The 13,381-nt window shown below is 39.9% G+C and overlaps 1 protein-coding gene across 1 annotated transcript in view; it reads right to left on the bottom strand.

Annotated features, from left to right (window-relative positions):
- The window catches only part of lmgB (lemming B), an 82,655-nt gene that overhangs the window by 66,544 nt on the left and 2,730 nt on the right, over positions 1–13,381 (bottom strand). The window lies entirely within an intron of this gene.

Below are 13,381 nucleotides of genomic sequence, written 5' to 3'. Positions count from 1 at the left end.
AATAGGTTACAATATATTTCATATTATAATCATTTTTATAAAAAATGTTACATCAATTGGGAGCAGTAGTTTTTAGGAGAGGCGACCGACAGAGCTTAGGTCATTTACGCCATTAGAGATGGCCAAGAAAGGACGATGGGGGAGAGAAACCCGGCGTCGGCATTAGCCTACTCTTGTTGAAAGACGCGGAGTCGTTCAAGCTGCGGGGTCCGCGGCTAAACGTCGCATTCGATAGACGGCGCACTCACTCAAAGTGACCTCCACAAAGAACCTGAAGTGGGGATCGCGATACCACTGAGCGATATCTGCCTCCGCCGGGATTCGAACCCGGGCTCTCTGGATGGGAAGCCAGTAGGTTAGCCACCGCACCATCCCGATTGCCTTCACAACGCTTGGACATGGCTACATTAGGAATACGATTACATAAATTTGAAAATATTGTTCAATAGGCAATCAGATAAAGTCCTCAGTGGTTCCATTAGAATTGCGAAACAATGCTCAGAGAAGAAAATGAGAGTGAAAGAGGGGGGGCACCCGTAAAACTAAGGTTGGATGCCCGAAGAGGATGCCAGACCAAGCTCCGCATTATTAATCATATTCCTCAGTCTCCACGTTCTGGAAGTCTCCTTTGAGTCTCTTAAAAGTCTTCTATGTCAAAAATCACGCATTAATTTTTGATGCCGGAGACTTCAAAGAGAATCCTAGAGCTTGGAGACCATAATTAATACGGTATAGTCTTTTAAGCAGACGAATTTCGCTTTCACTTTCGATACAAAGAGAATTACGGAACTTCAACCTTAAATCATACATTAGAAATGTATTACATTAAATAAGAGAAACAGACTCTCGCACATTAAGGTTTCGTATTCGTAGCAAAATCGAGGTAAAGTAACCCAACAATTGTTTGAGAAAGAATTTACTGCCATTCCTTTAATGAACACCACGCTTTCCCACAGTAAGCGGGATTTATCTCGAGCAAATAGCGTTCGATTATGAATGCATGCTTTAATATCTTTGACAAAAATATTTGAGAATAATAATTTGACTTAAAATTATATGAGAAAAATTTATTTGACAGTAAACTGTGGATATAAGCTGAGTTTAATATTTCCAAGCATTATTTTTGCATGCTATTTTGCTGACGTATGAAGTATATAATATTGTCGGTGCTAGTGTAGTTTAGTCGGTAGTTCTATGGTTTTCACGGAAAACTCACATTACATTTTTATGTTTTCGGTGCTTTACCCAGAATAGATTTAAGGACTTATGCAAGAAACTTACGCATGTAAATCGACTGCCATTTTTCAGGGGTCTATTCCGTATTATCCGTTTCAATTTGGACACAAACCATTTTCAAGTTCCTAAAATACACGAGCAATTCAGATATATTCGTATAAGGTGAAAAGTATAATTTTCACGCACAGTTCGTGGGATAATTAATCTATATAGCATTAGGGATAAGGAAAACGATAGTTCAAGCTGTAGTTTTTCCGCTCTCACAGTCATTACACCGGTTCGAATCTTTTACAGCCCGTATAAAATCGTTTAGTGTAACTATTGGAGGGAAACAACGGCGATTGGTGATATTAAAGAATAAGATTTTTCACTTAGCTATTGCAGCAGTAATAAGCGGAAGCAGGATGAACACTTGATAACATTAAAATTATATATTCGTGTAAAGCTGTTTGACCAGACCTGAAGAAAAACATTGCGCTGCCGTTAGGAGACGACACAGACATCCGTATTTTGACGTTAACAGACTGTGGGGCCACTGTCCAATAATAATACCAAGAGTGTTTTCCACGATATCAAAACAGCAATCCATTATATAAACTACGAAATAATATTAGCCAAGTTTACGGGAGTTAAGAGACAAAAGTCGTGTTTTCGTCGCAATTGTCTGAATGGTAGTCATTCATGACGGGACTTTAATTATTTACTCTTTTATATTTGCTCTACGTAATTTACCGCAGAGCGAAATGATTAGCTGAAAAGAACACTTTTGTAAATATTCAGTGGAGGAAAGAAGGGCCGCTAAAATCACCCAAGAAGGGATGAAATCCCCTGTTGTCTTCGCTTTCTCTCCAAAATTATCGCGTAACACGATCGATTACAAGAGTTTGAACTGACACTGTCGATTTCAAAAAACTAGTACATGAAAAATGACTGTGTGGAATGGGTATCCAAGGTGTCACTTTGAATGAACTTCATAGCCAGGTGTGTTCACATTGAAACGAGTTGCAGGGAAAAATACATTGGACTACGGAAAATTATAAGTTTCACTGATTACCATGTAAAGGCGCAAAATTTGCCAAACCACCGATGTGACAACTTCAGGGTGCGAATACAAAACCTGTACATTCCTCTTTTTCTCTTCCACGCTTTCCGCTGCATTGTCACCGTAACTTTCTGTACAATACGTATAAGTAACGAATATCGCATTTACTGCGTCTCATTAAAACAATTCACAACTAGTTTCAGGGAAGCTAACTTTCCGTCCAGTTATCGGTCTAGTTTTCCCTCTTGTTTCGGCGGAATTAAACAAAGATTACGTGGTAAAAAAATGGCACAGTGATTCTGTTGAAAGAGCCAACGAAGGCCTAGAATCAGTCCTAACAACATTATTTTTTTGCACTCATGCTGCCAATATGTATAGGGAAAAAATTCACGCTTTCGTTCAAACAGCAGCTCCTTTTCTGCTGTCATATACTTTCTACGTCTCAAAGCACGTCAGCCAATGGAAATACGTTTCGCAATATGAGCGTGACAGCAATCTTTAAACGCTACGTATCTAACTTAAAAATATAAAATAACCCCGATCCTTCCGTGGAATGTTTTTTTCTGGTGTCTTACAGCTATTAATTTTACAAAATTGGGTGACCTGCCCTGTACACAAAATTATGCCATACAACCCACTAAAACATGCCCCCTTAGCAATTAGACCTTAATAAACAAAACAGTTTTAGGTTTAACTTTGTGGAATTCCTTCATTATGAGGGTGAAAAGAAACTTAACATTTCAAAAACAAAGATTTAATATTTCACGAACATGATTTCGATACTGCGCATCATCGAAACCATGGTCGTGTAATATTAAATCTTTATCGTGGAAATGTTAAGTTTCTTTTAGCCTCATACGTTAGCACTTAGGAGGATGTAAGATGGACATACACAAACATATTATTAAACGGATTTACCTCTCTTAATTCAATACGTAGAGCTGAGAATCTAGTTCGTGTTGCTTAGAGGGACAGACAGGAAGTTTAACAAACCGAAACCAATTTGCATTTTTATTGAAAATTTTCATATGAAATAACTTGCTGAAAGATTACGTGTACCATGCTTCAGAGTGGAACTGTTAAACCAAAAGGAGCAGGATCTGTGATTACGGGCCAAGAGTTCCGTTTTAGTAAATGATTACTAAAACAATAAATATTAACAACTGATAACTAGAATTTCCTTCCCTATAGTTAATATATAGACATACTTATAAACCCGGATGTAAGTTTTATCGGCAAGAATTGATACACTTGGCTCACTTCGAGAAAAGGCTAACGGCGCGGCGTACGATATTCACACATTAATGTGAGGCGAGCCAGTTCTTTTCCCTCGGGTTTACCAGGAAGACCTTTCGTTGCACTCGATACATTACACGGCATGGGTGAATTTAAAGACCCAAAGGTGGCATCTGGAATCGAAGCCAGTATCTCCGATCAATAGCCAGCCGAAAGCACTACCTACATGAACAAGCCCCCATTGGGATAACAGTCTTCTTCTTCTTCCTGCCAGAATAAGGCTCTATGCCTGTTCCCGGGTCACTTTCACCATTTGGTCCTTGGCCCTCTTCTCTTTCTCGATGGCTCATATTCTATAGCTTCATTTGGGATTTCTCTCTGAGCATCCACATTACATGATATTTTCATTTTGCTTTGTATTATCTAATTTTTTATTGACATAACTGATTGAGCACCTAGCTATTCTCTTATATTTGCGTAACTCCATCGGCGTTGGCACTGTCTCTTACTAATCGGAGGAATTTCATCTTCGATGCACCTGTTTAAGTAAATGATCTTCGATGAAAATTCTTTCTTATCGGATGGTTTCCTCAGAATGCCCTTCATTTTGTTTCTACTATCGATATATTCGAGTTACGAGTATTCTGCCTCTTATTTTCAACATATTAAACTCAAAAATAAACTACAGTATCAATTATACTCACTCCTCCACTTTTATACAAACCAAATCAATCTAATTGATAGGGTGATAAGTAGTAAATCCCATTGCCCCTACAAAGCTAATCAGATCGAATCAGATCAAGCGCAATAATCCTGTGTTGTGGAGAATCTTTGTTAATTTAATTTTTTTTTTGCATGTGGTATTTTTCCTTTTTACGGTTGGTGACCTAACACCCCCCGCCACACGCCCTTGCGGCGGCTTTCGGGGTATTATGTAGATGTAGATGTATCACGGACAAGTAACGACCAATAATCGCCTCAACCACTGAAAACCATCACTAACTTCTATGCTCCTGACATTTTTAACGAACGAGACGAGACAAACATCGTCGTTACTGGTTCATCAATTGTGAAACTGCTTAATCGCCCTATTAATTCTCCGTTCGTGTAAATTAATATTGTAGTTCCTCGAATGTGGGAGGATTTTACAATTTGTAAAACTTATCCGAAGGTAATTTGACCCTTACACGGGACAGGTTGGATACTTACAGATCCCCATCGTTCTTCCTTTTCAATACATTTCCACAGCGTCCGGATTTCTTTCTGCTTATGGTTCTGCCTATGCCTTATTGCTTCAGAAACTTATGCTCCAGACATACGCAATGATGAAGTATCATCTTATTTTCGGGCGTGTGCTGTCGGAATTTCTTTCTTCTAACTTTTTCCATTGTTGCCGATTTACAAAAACTCTCACAACCCCAGCTTTTGGCTCTTCCCTTTCTAGCCCTTGATCTATGCAACGATAGTGATAATTTACAAAAATACGGTAAGAATTCAGACGAGAAAAACAATAGCTTTCAAGTACAATAACAGTACAGTTCCATCACAATTACGCGTGATTGATGTGACAAAATGTCCTTCCAGAAGAGGAATAAAATGAGAGATTTTAACCATGTTTCTGCCCAATAAAGCATAGGGATTTAACCCAAATAGTATACACACCGTTTCAAAATCAAAAGAAACCGCAAAAAAATATTATTTTAATTTCGGAAGAATACTAAATGTAATCAAATCTATGGGAAAACTAGCGGCGTCAGAAGATGAAACAAAATATTGAGTATGGAACAAAAAGTAACACTGAAACCATTCACCATCCGTGAGAACATATGGTATTCATTAAAAAAAACAACTTGAAGTACGCATGAAATTACATGAAAGTGTCCTACGTTACCTGGGGTTAGGAACTGCTCATAGAAAGACGTACTTAGAGGGAGCGGATATTTTTTTACTCGCTATTATGTATTCGAGAACGTTAAAAACCGGTTTGACGACGCAGGTGCGAACCGGTCGAATGACATCACGATGCGTATCAGCGGGAATGTGAAGCATGACAAAAGTACTAATGAGAAAGAGTATAGTGCGCTTACAGGTTCGTCACGACAACGCTAGGAGCAAAAACGGCAAAGGAGTGGTAATATATTTTCTAAAAGTCATTTCACATAATTTCCACATGGATGTTTCATTCGAACCTACTTGCAAACGATAAGGAGAATCACCACATGTACAAAATTGTTTTGACAAACTCGACGCAAGTCAATCTAATATACCATTAATAAATCTGAATCATACGATAGCCTTCACATAAATCTGCAACGATGACAGGAAACGAAACATTTTCAAATTGAAATGCATAGTTATTAGAGCATTGTTACATGGAAATAAGTAATACGACAACTAAAATAAGAAGAAAAAAATCACAAAGCTTGAATATTCAGCTATTTCCACGGAAACTTAAGTGAATCGGGGACGGGGTCGTCCAGTGGGCAAAGCGCTGGACTTCTGACCGGAGGGAATGGGTTCGATCCAGGATGAAGCCTCTGGGCACCATTAGCATTTACCAACTTGGGCAACTTTTCGGATAGCAAATATTCCTGGAGAGATCTGCTGGAACCACATGAAAGCATAGGGAAAGGAACCCATTGATACCACCCAAGGAATGCATTGATACGTAAATTTCACATGCCGTTGGGCTTATTGCTAGGTGAGCACCTACGTCACCCATTCAAATCAACCTCTGGGTTTACAACAGAGATTCCTTTATGACAAATCACAATTTAAGGATTAAAAATCCCCAAAAGCCACGTAGGGCGGGATTTGTGCTCCAGTTTAGTAGCATTAAAATGACAATTTCTCAGCCTCGAACGGATAGCACATTTTCAAAACGGCGTCCTCAATATTCGGTTCCCTTCAGTACGTTTACCGCGAGAAATGATTAATGAAAAGTCGTAAAGTCGGATGTGATTTTACACCTGCAAAACAGATGCGCAATGCCTAGGCGGACAAAATGGAGACCGAATAAAAAATTCTTGGAAATAAAATTTCATTCTTCCTCCATTCGGACCTCTCATTAAATACAGCGAGAAAATTCATTGCCATTAAGTAGCAGGGTGTGGAATGCATCTTTGCGAGGAAAATCGGGTCGCTCCCGCTAACCACTTAAAATTTTCATCAACACGATGCGAAATAATTTCGAGCAATGTTGTTGCTGCTATGGTACACGCCGTTGGCCGGTCAGACTTCCACGGACAATAAGACCACATCCTGAGACACTCATGGGGGCTCTTGATTTTTGCAAGGGACAAAAGGTGGAAACAACCGCTACTAGCTGGCATCCTTCACATCCAAAACAACGTGGGCACGTGAGAAACTTCGGAGATCGGCAGAGCGACCGTCTCGCTCGGAGTGTAGCAAGAGGGGCGAGACCTTATTCTTGGAGAGAGAGAGAGAGAGAGAAAGGATGGCGTTTAGGGGACGGCGGGGGGACACGGGGGAGGGGTTTCGGTGGGGCAAACGCGAGGGGGGCGGCGGGTAGAGTATTTGAGTGGACGCGGAAGAATGCTGTGGAGGCAGCCCGGCGTCAAAATAACAGCCAGCCGAGCGAGCGGGCGGGCGAATTATAAAAGTGAAAGTGGCGCTAGTTTCGCAAAAAAATGCCCGAACGATATAATTGCTTTCCTTTTTATGCGAAAGCTCGCCTCCTTCCAGATACACGCGAGGGGGGCCCGCAGATGTTGGGCGTCGATGGGGATACCAGCTGCCCATCCAAACATCAAACCTATTTCGGGGGAAACTTATAAACCGAAGCCGTTCACGGAAACTACATCGGCATGATGTAAACTTTTGAAATGCTATATCCTTTAAAAGGGGGAAAGAGGGATTCAGGTACGATAATTAAATTCACCCGATGAAAATGTCTCACCTTACGTAAGAACTTGAATCAAAAGGGCGTCCACATTTAAACACGAAGGGCTGGCATTGACGTGCGATGTCGAAATACATTTCCCCTTAAAACCTTTCCAATTTTTGCTTCACTGCTATTCAACCCGAGTGGATTGAATTCTCAAAGGATTGGGGTGCAAAGGGAAAGAATGAACAGTTCAAATTAATTGTGTCACGTACGGCACTTAAATATATCATGCACATGATTTTCTCGGACAAATGTGTAACGGTTCATTAAGAAAAAAATAATTACTACAAGACAAGGCACAGCAATAACGAGGAAGCATGGCTTTTCCTCCAGCTTATGAGAGGATGAATGGGAAGCGAACAGTAGTGGCAGCGGTGGTACCGCAATACTCGCGTTCCATTCATTTCGACTCCACGCCAGGGTCACGAGTAAAGACCACCACGACTTGATGAGGCCTAAAAAAAATAAGCTTCAATAAACGGAATTCTCGATATCCTTGGATTTGCAACGATCCAATTTCTGATAACAGAGGTAGCCCTTCAAAGGCAAATGCGATTCCACCGAGCAACCGCAAGCGATGTGGCCACGAGTTACGAGCGTACAAACGGACGAAGAAAAACATGCACATCCAACTTACTCAGAAAAACATGGAATGCACGGAACGAAAGATGAAACGAAATAAAAGGCTCATTTTCCTTTCAGAATTACCAACATATGAGGCGACTATGGTAAGCCTCCACCACATTTGCGGTCGAAGACGAGGAAAAACAATGGACAACATTACCAATCTGACGCTGAGACATGAAACACTGCCTTGCCTCATTGCCTTCCCCAGTTATAAATCAATAAAATGGGAAGTATCTCAGGTATACAGCCGCATTTCTGGCGTCCCGCTGTATACAGGCAACGCCCAGGCCCTTTGGTCCGGCACAGTGTGCTATAAAAACTACAGATGGCACACGAGGAACACTCTGGGATTCCTTACAGTTAATACCTCCGAAAGACCATCGCCTGAATACTACGCAAGGATCCCTCAGAATGGAAATGAAAGCATGCATCGTGAGCCAACGTAAAAGCGGACAATCGACAAAGGAATCCAAAACATTCGGCGGAGGCGTACAGGTGAATGTGGTTTTATCGGCAAACATGAGAAAGCAAGCGTCCTTTCCTCAAGGACGCTAGCGAGAAACATGCAGCGCACAAGATGACGGTACGCTCTGACGCACTACCATTTGTCGCCCAAGGACGCTGTGCTCGATTCAGGAAAAAAAACGAAAATAATAAAAATACGCACGGCATTTCGGATATTTAAACACTTTCCTCCTCCGATAATTGCAGTAACGGCATAAACACAAGAGGGACTAATCATCCAGTTTAACCTCCTTCCTTAATTTTCGGACAAATTATCGAGGGCAATGATTAAACTAAGTGCAACAGTATTAAGCAGGAAAACAAGTGATTTACCCGTATGCATTAGGAGTTCCAATTTATTCTGTCCCTATTTATGCCCGCAGCCATCTGGTGAGATCTTAGAAACGGAGTGGGAGTCGCCAAGTGTGTGTATAAGCATTGTCGATTATTCACGATTATTCCAGAAAATGCCTAGTGACTTGACATTAAGCCAGAATTATCGCCAATGCTCTAAAAGAAGAAAACCTTGAAACCGTAAAAGGCGCGGATTTCTCAAATACGGAATAATGAACTGCGAGAAACAAAACTCAAACTAGGCTCGTATTTTCAGGATTTGATTCGAAGACGAAAGGACGACGGCGGCGAATTGAAATTCATCTTCGCAGGAGATGAACAGGCAGTCACGAAGCATCAGTTGGAAAATAAAACTCGTGATAAAAACCGTTAAATTACTCCAACCAAAACGGAATCGAAATACGGAAAAAGCAGAGAACACAAGCGGCTCACAATATTAACAAATGAGTTAGTATAGGAGAGACGGAAATTTGGGAAAATCTCCTCTCGATCCAAACCTAATGCTTCCAGGATTATGCATTCTACAACAATCAAAAATTAAATGATAAAAAAATGCCCTTATAACTGTTATAATTCCAAATAACTTCATATTAACCATGTCACTTCCAAATCAGAGCAATGAGATCCAAATGACTCAAAAGGGATAACTTACACCAGTTATATATTTCGGCTGGAAGATTAAATGCAATGAATTCGACTTGGTAGACCGAAAATAAATGAAATTAATGAAGCATTAAATAAATTAATTGGAAGCAATCTATAAAATCCCTGATGATGAGTCTTATGCTGAAAACTATCGAATAGTTAACACTTTCGGCCCACGCAGCTATCAAATCTGCCAAAATCGATTGGCATAGGGTGATGTGGGAGCCAGACCAGATCATCGTCACCATGCGGGTCAAAAATACATCTAACAAAACAAAAAGAAACAACACAAACAATAGAGAGACCGCTCAGTGTGCTGGTGTATACCTAACCACGTAGTCCGACGTCCACGGATAAGTAAATTTACCCGGAAAATTTCCAGAAATCATCAGACTCGAAAAAGTGGAGTACGTAAAGAGAGGATATTATTTTAATCCCATGAAGTAGGGCCGGCTTCAAAAGGGGACGGACAAGCTTCATGTCACCGCAGTTCGGACGAAGTGCGTTAAAAAATCGATCGACAACCAGGAAAACTCACGAATGCAGGAAGTGACGCGAGGACTCATCTGTTGCTGGGAGAAATGAAACAAGATTTTCTCCTACTACCCTCCCATATTTCAAAATCACCTCTGTGTACAACTGTTTGGAGCCTTGACAGCGTTTACGGTAAATAAACAAATTGAAGAGGTCCTAAGACTACAAGAGAGAGATTTTCACTAGCGTCATAATGATCTTTTATGAAATCAATGCAACAAACAACATTAAAATAAATCATCAGTAATTACGCAATCAGAATTCTCCATATTTTTCAAAACAATAAAAACACCACGACAAGGAAGAGGGAAGAATATTCCGAACCGCAACGATAAATGAAAAAACGATTCCCCTTTATGCAGCAAGCTGTAAGACATTTGGAAGAACCCTAAATGTATTATAACGTATGATTTTTCGGCTAAAAGCATTGAAAAACTACTGCAACCGAAATAAGAGTCAGCCGGTGCAATGGATGCACATACATAGATTTCTGAAGTTGAACTGAATGGAGAGCCCATTATTCAAGTCCTGTACGTTTGCGTTTTCAAACAAGAGGATTTTACAGAGCTGATGGAGAAATTTATGAGGAGGAGAATTTAGTGGAGAAAACGTATTTATAAATGCCTTTTTCACAACGCACGCAAGAAGTTACACGGATACCACTACGGAGGAAATTCTTCCACTCTTTCCGGGTGCGATAAGGGGACCAACAGAGGAAAGCCGACGACGAGATACGGATTGGTACAGACATGCGCTAAACTGTGGCAAGCCATTTTAAGATTTCTTGCCACGGGGCCGCATTCGTGAAGAAGCAGCACACACTACACGAAAAAAACCATGAGAAAATTGTTTTGAGTCAGCAATTCCTAGCACGAAGCACATCACAGGCAAGATGATTTCCGGTCTTTATCTTTGACTGAAAAAATTACTCGAATGAGTGTACATATCAAAAACATTAGTCTAATAATTGCTTACGTACCTGTATTATAAGTTTCACCACTGTGTACATACCTAATTATACAGCCATAAACTCATGGAAATACATTACGTGGAAAATACGAAAATATAAAACCGCGGAATGCACTGAATGTATTACATACAGTTATGAAATTAATTAATTTTGTCTACGTGGCATTGTTGAATTCTAAAACTTCTTCGTAGAAAAACAGGAAATTACGAAGCGAATATATTCCGAAGTATTTTCTACCGACCTCGAGATGACAGCTGCCACTGATGACGATAACGATGCAACCGGCATCAATGCTTTCGTGCTGAAAAATGACTGCCATCGACATCACCAATTTGGTTTGCGGGTTTTTCTGGAAGAGTACATTTCCCTGCTTACTGCTTTTATTCCTCACTCTCACAGAATATCGATGGATCTCGAAAAACCATCCTCCATCACCCATCACTTAATAGCTACCATATGAATACAGGTGCCCAAACTTTTGACATAGAATATTATGATTGTGACAGAGTTTTCCAGACAGCCATATTGAAATGTAATCGTAGGAATTAATCATTTAGGTTCACGGTATTCGTGCTGAACTTGAGCATGTTTTACTGACCTATATTGGGGATGCAAATAAGGAGGTTCTTTTGGATTTCACCAACTTTTAAATGCCTAATGTTCAACATTTAATGATTCGAGATTGGAAAAGAACGAAACCTGGACTATCAAAAAGATATAATGGTAAGAGGAAGCAACACTGCATTTCGCACATGAAGTTCACCGAAATTATTCAAGTGCAAGACTTTACTTGAAAAATATTAGGACACAGTGGTTGGAACAGCAATATTTGTTGGTCATTGATGACTAAAAGAATAATTCAACGACATGTTGCATATCGGTAGCATCTACTTTCCACCTTAGGGGCAATCACCTGCTTAATAACAGCAGTCGGCGATAAAGTGTCTGTTTAAGAATCATTAGCTAAAACCTATACTGCCTCGTCATCATTTGTTTCCTACGAGCTCTTACAATGGAGCCTAAATTCAACTCCTATTTAATTCACGTAATTCTGAAATGACAAAGAGCTGTAATTATACTAAATATCGCTAAATAATAACGATGCATTTTCCACAAAAAAAATCAAACAAACTCAGTCCTAACCATACGAAAAATTAAAAGTCATTGCGATAAAAAACAAGACGTTAGTTTTCTTCTATTTAAATAGCACTTGTGGCCAGACGGGAAGAATATAGTATGTGAGCATTGTAGGTATGGAGGGCTATCTGTCAAGACAAAGCATTCGCTACGCAGCGTTTTCGCTAAAGCGTTTCGCAGCCATCGTTTAGTTTTATGGTGTGATTTATCTTCGGCTCGTGTGTAGTACCCATGACCACCGTCGCTCCCATACTGGAAAAATCGAGCAGACGAATTCCTTCTTTGAAATGACTTTATGGTAATTATAACATTGTCCTTTTATGCAATTCCTGGACAAAATATAGCTTATTTGATTTCCTAACATTATTCGGTAGTTCTATAAGAGAACTCCCCTAAGGTAAATAAAAGAAATGATAGAATTTTAACGCAAGCCAAATGAATGGAGTACGACCATCATCACTGGCATAACCCTTCCTCAAAAGTAAACATCGAGTTTACTCAGATGGTTCAAATGCCAGCGGTTATCCCCGAAAAATATTTAAGGCAATCCATTATTGGCCAAATACCAAAACCAGTTCCCGTATGCTTGATGTGTGTGGATGAATAACTTGCATGCGAATACCGATGCAACGAACCAACTGAACGAATTTAATAGTGTAATATATTTTACTTATTAACCTTTCTATCTGCTATTAATTAATATTGCAGAGATTTCGACCAATTTTCATTGAAAATGTGCTCTACTATTATTCTCAAATACAACTATACTCTTTTCAGAGTTGCTCGAGAGTGATTTGACGGATTTTTGAGATGACAAAATTCTTGCACACGAGAGGGGAACCGACAGCAAAATTTGTAGTCAAGATTTCGAATGCCCTGAATAGATGTGAAGGAAAACAAATGTTAAAGAAAGCTAAGAAATCAGGAAATCCAGTAAAGACCCGATTCGCCGTTCTCGCGAGGGAAATTAATTAAAAATGACACGCCTCGATGAATAACTGTATTCTTCATTAGATTTTTGTCAACCAACGCTCACAGGAGAACGTTGGACAATGAGAATGTTTTACAGTTAATACCTCACCCTCCTCTTCCTCAAATGAAGAGGCGGGGACTGTATATTATTTAGGTTTGCATTTCGATGAGGCACTGCTTGGATGAGCAGTTTGAAACAGGGTGGTAAAGTAAACAC

The sequence above is a fragment of the Hetaerina americana genome, unplaced genomic scaffold (genome assembly GCF_022747635.1).
Source record: "Hetaerina americana unplaced genomic scaffold, ioHetAmer1.1.p SCAF_10, whole genome shotgun sequence".
NCBI classification, from domain to species: Eukaryota; Metazoa; Arthropoda; class Insecta; order Odonata; family Calopterygidae; genus Hetaerina; species Hetaerina americana.
Note: the sequence above shows the minus strand (reverse complement) of the source record. Positions and strands in the feature narration are given on the sequence as shown.